Here is a 6,822-nt window from a genome sequence, read left to right on the forward strand (position 1 = left end):
ATGATGAGGTTATGTTTTTTGCAGATGTCAAAAGAGCAATTCAATTTCTAGTAGACCTCACACTTATGATGGATTCTAGGTAATTGCATATAATCATGCATTTTATAATTTTTTTATTGAATTTTCCTCCATCATTGTAAATCTCTCTTTCATAAGTAATAGAATTGAAAATAACTTACTATGCTCTATGTTCATGAAGTTATGATTTGATAGAATTTGTTCATTTTTGAACTATTTATTGTAAATCATATAATAATTTGTTAATTATTTTATAACTCTTCAAGTATATTATATTTGGATGAAGAGGAAGATATACATTACTAAAGTTTTTTTGATCAACACGAAGTATAATTTTTCTTCAGCTCTGCATATTCTTGACTCTTGACAATCTCTTTGTAAAATTTTGTTTTGAAAAGTATGCTCATAACAATTTACTTATAGTGATCCAAACTTCTTAATTTTAAATAATGTCTTAATGATCTGTTTAATTTTTAATTTTTATTTGAATTATAAATATCAAATGAATTAATCCCATTTTAAAGTTTTAATTTATATATAATTTGTATTTGAAGATGATGACTCGATCATCAAATTTGTGTATTGATCTTGATGATATTTAATATTGTAATATCTCAATTATAATATTTGAAAATATTGATGTTTCAATTAAAAATTAAGATTTCAAGATATATTAATATGTTTATTTGTTGATATTTATAAATCATAAAAATTATAACACTTCATAAATTTATCAGAAAAATGACAGTAAAATTCCTCTAAAATATATAAATGACAATTTAGTTTCTCAAAATGCCATAATTTCACTAAAGATTTTAAGAACATTTCTGTCATTACTAAATTCATGTAAATGATCAAATTACTTTTGTTGAAAATAAAATGATTCACAAGTTTTTTTTAAATAATCATAACTTATCTTTTTATATTTGCAATAATGTAATAGCAAATCAGAAATTTAATATGCGAAGTTATAATTTGTAAATATAAGAACAAAAATTTTGATTATTTAAACAAAACTTTTGAATTATTTTATTTTCAACAAAGGTAATTTGATCATTTACATAAATTTAAAAATGATAGAAAAGTTTTTAGAAACTTTAGTGAAATTATGGTATTTCGAGGGACTAAATTATCATTTATATAATTCAAAGGGATTTATTGTCATTTTTTCAAATTAATCTACCTTCACATGATTTAATAGAAAAGGTAGTGCCATATAACTTTATTTTTTGTCAATGTGCCATACAAATTTTATATTTATCTCATAATCTTAATTTTTCATGGATTGTATGTGAGAAAAACATTACAAACTATCTAATTATTAGATAGACCTATGAATGGTAAAGAATAAAAAAATCAAAATCACAACATCAACATAATAAAAATAATAAATTATATTATGGTTTACAAAGAAGACAGACCATAACAAAAATGGCGCTAGCTTGTAACCTTCTCAATAACTATGGGGTACTGGATCTAATCAACCATGGTGGCTTCCTTGCGAGAATGAAAACAAAACAAAGTGAAGAAAATTGGTGAATGAGTTGGAGAAAGGAGGCCAAAAGTATGGAGAGGGAGGTTATCATAATTTTGGGTATTTGGGGATTCATGATAAGTTCTTTAGTCTTTGTTTTCATAATTCTACACTTACCTTATTAGTTAACAACTTCAATTCTAAAATAATTTTATTTGAGAGAATGATAGAGAGGTCCCAAAAGGATCAATTAATTCAAGTTAGATCTCAAGTGCCAAATTTAAAAATTTATAACTTAATTTTTTAATTTTGCAACTCCGTTGTGATGAATTTGCAACTTGTGTTTCAAATTTTAATTTTAACATGGAAAATACATTTTTTTTATTCTTCAACCATGTTAAAATTTAAAAAATAAGTTATAATTTCATCACAATGCATTTGTAAAATTGAGAGATTGAGTTGTAAATTTTTTAAGTTTGACACTTAAAATGTAACTTAAATTATTTGTCATTCTTCCATTTTATTTTAAGTTACAAAAAATACGCCAATGGGGGTATCATATAAGTTTCTTTTTCTTTTTTTTAACAGCAACGATTTTTTTTTGGTCCGAACAACAATATTATACTTCCTCCGTTTAAAAATATAAGTCATTTTTTAAGGAGGTGGATGTTAAAAATGTAAGACATTTTTAGTCTTTTGAGGTGTAATCATTGCCTTTTTTTTTAAAGTGCCCCTATTAATAATGACTTTGTATTTATTGTAGGGTATTTAATAGGGGTAAATATAAAAAGATAGAATTAGTTTGAAAATAGGTTATAACTTTATTGGGGATAAAATTTAATTAAAAATACTTTATATTTTTAAACAGAGAAAGTATTTATTAATATAAGAAGTTGAGTCCATTAAAAAATGGACCCACTGGCAAGCATATTACCCACTACAAGATAATAATTTGAGTGAGAAAAGTAATACAGGGAAACCATACAGTCTGCTGATCAGATGGCTAAAAATGCTCATTTTGAAATGTTTGAATCGACCATTTATTGGAAGTCCCGCTGGATTGTTTTAATTCCTTTTTTGATGACCTAGCTACTTGTAATTGTACCTCCAATAATCTGGAGTGCATTGATCTGGCTCTGTTCTCATAACTTTTTTCAAGCTTGTGGCTTGTCTTTATATTAAAAAAAAGTAAGAAAAGTAAAAGTCTTCCCAAAAAAAAAGATGATCCTTTTAATATCTTCCAAAATGTGATTCTTCTCTCTCTCTCTCTCTCTCTCTAATATTGGACAGAGGACTTGGAATCTTTTTGGAGAAGATGATTTCCACTGGTACACAAGGCAAGTTATGATTTGCAACATGAATAGCAAGCCAGTTGAGCAAATTTCGAACCCAGTCAAGAGATTGAATTATAGATCTATATGAACCTGCCCGAATCTTCGTCACTGAGTATAGCGATTCTTGGCCAAGAAAAAACATAAAATCCCACTCTTTAATTTTACCTCTTTTCCTTTTCCTAACCCAAATTTTCCATCGGTGTAGAGATGGATTTGGATTGTGAATGTTTCCAATCAACTGAATGCGATGACCAGTGAAGGTTGGACTAGAGTAAGATTTGAAGATTGTGTCCAGATAAATCACTATACCTTGAGCTTCTAAGATTATCTGATTTGGGGAAGTTTTAATCCGACGGTGAATGATTTGGTTTCTCTTCAACCAAAGAATGTTGAGGGTTGTTGAAATTTTCCTGATCCAATGGATATTGCCCTCTTCCATTAAAAACTAAGAGTTTTGAAAGTCTAACACTTCAAACCTTATTCTATACCTTGGAGATTCCTCTTGATCACATCCGTGGGAGCAGAAAATTTGCGTGTTAAGATGGTGCTTTCTAAGAGTTTCTCCAATAGGGAGGCTTTCATAAAGAATTTTCCAAATTAGAAGCACATGCTTGAATGGAATCTTTAATTTTCAAAGATGTTTCCAGAAAAAACCATAATTATTTTGGGAGGATTGCACCAAGGAGACATTAATTTGAATCTTCTAAGCTGAATGATTGCCATTATTATTTCCATCCCAAATAAGCTTATCCTCTATTTCATACACCAAAATGATTTGCCTTAAAATTGTTGAGCTTATGACCGGCTCATAGAGTTGGTTAACCAATTCTTCATTCCATTTAAATGGTTCCCAAGGATCATTAATAGCACTGATTAAGTTTGAGACATTTGAAATGGTCCCTTGGCTAAGATTAGGATTGTGTACCATAGGCCACCATAAAGGATTTGAGACACTAATGTTGTTACCTCTCCCTACCTGCCATTTAAGTTTGGGTACAATCATATTAGCACATTCCCATATTCCCTTCTAGTACTAGGATGAATTATAAGGCTTTTTAACCACATCAGGCTTGGGTAAGTCAATATATTTGAGCGTTAGAGTATTACCCACTAGTTATCCTTCTCTAGCTTCATTGAGTCACCATATTTCTTTGGCAAGTAAAGAGACATTTACCTGATGAATTGGCCTAATCCCCAGGCCACTTTTGAGATTGGTTTGAAGAGAATATTTCTGTTGGTTAAATGCATTCTTTTTCCATCTCCATTAACTCTCAAAAAAAAATCTATGCAATGAGAATCAATGATCTTACAATATTTCAAAAGAAGTTTATTATATGATAGCTGATAGATATTTGCAGTTGCAAGGACATATTTGATTAATGGTATCATACTAGTTTCAATAAAGTTAGAGTTTAGGATATGTTGAAAAACTGTTTTCTATTTTTAAAATTAAAAGAATAAAAAATTTAATTGGATAAATATTTTGGATTTAAATGTTTTAAAAACTGCTCTTATTTTTTATTTCCAAAATAAATATGAAAATGTCTTAAAATTATTTTTTATTTTTTAAAGTACATTATATTTAACTATTGTGTGTGTGTGTGTATTGCTAGATTTAACTATTGTAAATTACTTTCAACTGTAATCAATCACTATACTATCACAATTAACTATTAACACCATCATTATGGGCTTTTTTTAACTTTAAAATTATTTTCAAATCAATACAATCGAACAAATTTTCGTTTTCATTTGTTTTGAAGACAATTTTTAAAAATTGATTCACTAAGTGCAAATATACTCATTTAATTTTACACAAGATTTCATTTTTTATTTTAATTTTATCAAGTATCTTTTTAATTTTTTAACCCTAACATTATTAATTTAACTAACAAAAAGTTTCTATGACAAAACATACTCAAGTGTTAATATATTAAATTAATTTTTTTTGGTAAATATTGTGCTTAATTATTAAAATGACATTAACGATTGGAATAAAAAATAATCATTTAAAACTAACAGTGTTAGAATTAGAGAATTAAAAAGATACTTTATAAAATCAAGTGACTAAACTAAAATCTTATATAAAGTTAGAGGACCATATGTATATTTTAGTTAAATTAATTGAGAAAATAGTCTTTAAAAACAAAAAAAAAGAGAACAAAACTAAATACGCTCTTAATTATTCAATCATCATATTTTTATTAAGAAGCATTAGGGAAATGAAAAGCTCCTTAAAATAAATAAAAAAGAAGTATTTTTTATTTGAAGTGAGAAAGTGTTCCTAGTTTCCTAATCAGTTAGTTTCACTTAAGGAAACCTAAAATAGTTGTCTTGACTTGCATGCAGGATTGGATATTATGAAATGTAAAATATCAAATAAGGAGTACAAGTGTAAGGAAGATCATCTAGCCCAAACTATTTGTCCAAATCTGCTAGAACATATGAAAGGCTAGATGCAACTTCTTATATTTTGAAGATAGCTCAAATTGGATGTGGTGGATGGCTCAAATTGGATGTGGTGGATGGCTTGGGTAATCTTAATGGGGTTGCTTCTTGTGGAGATATCGTTCGAGATGCCCAAGGAATGTGGAAAAAGAGTTTGATGAAAAATCTTGGATTCTTGGATTTCAACTTAGTACAACTACTCAACTAAACACTACAACATTTTGAAAGGCCTTAATTTATGTTGAAATAAGAAACACCTCCTAATTAATGTTTGTTGTGATTCCTATGAAGCAATCAATCTCACGCATAATGAGTATTCATTGGATCACCATCTTTTTCACATCATCAAGAAGATTAACAATTTCATTATGAGGAATTGAATTGTCACGTTAGACAATGTTTTCAAAGAAGAAAATAGATGTGTGAACTACACTACTACAAAAATAGCTTATGGGAGCACTCATTTCAGAGCATTTACATAAAAAGATCTCTAAAAAATAGATGTGGAACATTTTGGAGCCCTTATTCTACCAAGCACTCTACAATCCGTAACTTGCAAGAGCTTTTTTTTTTAATCAAAATGCTTCAATATCCATTAAAAAATAAAAATGTAAGACATAATAAATTTACCGGCCGGAGTGATTTTACTTAAAGCACTCCCATAGGTGAAATTGAAAAAAGAAAAACAATATTGAAATATACTATATCAAAGCGCTTAAACTAAAGCGCTCTAACACGTTAGGACCTACCAAAGTGCTTTTATAAAGGTTCTCTTGTAAGTTAGAGATAAAAGGACTTTTGTAGGGCTTAATGGGAAGTGTTCCTAAAGGTCAAAGGAAACAATTAAGTAAAAAAAGAAAAAAATCCTTTCGGAGTGCTTTTGTAAAAATGCTCTGGTAGGTCAAAGCAACAATAAAAAAATTAAATTAAAAAAGACCTTCCGAAGCGCTTATGGAGGAAGCACTCTAGAACGGTAGAGATACGGGAGTATTTTATGAGAAGTGCTCCTGTATGTCTCAATTAAAGATCCTTTATACCAAATTGTGAACCCCCTATCCCCATATTAGTTTCTATTTTGAACCCCAACCTCTCAATTACCCTGCCTTGCTGTTGACCAATCGACTACAATCCTTAACACTAGTGCCCATCCATCCAGTTGTTTTTATTACCATCAAAGTTCGTTTGTCTAGCTTGCCATCAAATGTTCTTCAAGTCACCTTCTAAAGTCCATTAGTCATCATGCATCTTGTCATTGATCTGCACCATTAGAAGTTCAATATGAGTCATGGAAGTCCGATTTGTGTAGATTCGCTACTAGTTCATGTCCCGTGCTTAAGTATGTGCCAAGGTTGCCACCTTGTCACTTCCAAATCTCAACTATCGCTTGTTCCAAGTTTAAAGCTTCCCTTTGCTTGCTCCCTCCAGATCGAGTTCACCATCTAACCACTTTCAACTCTTACCTCATACCTCTGTCTGTCCCTCAAGGTACGTTTTATAAAAAACAAATGGGTTAAAAGTCATTTTTGCCCTTGAACTTTATCCAAAAGG

Source organism: Prosopis cineraria, unplaced genomic scaffold (genome assembly GCF_029017545.1).
Source record: "Prosopis cineraria cultivar Desert tree isolate PC_DT_omini unplaced genomic scaffold, ASM2901754v1 PC12, whole genome shotgun sequence".
NCBI classification, from domain to species: Eukaryota; Viridiplantae; Streptophyta; class Magnoliopsida; order Fabales; family Fabaceae; genus Prosopis; species Prosopis cineraria.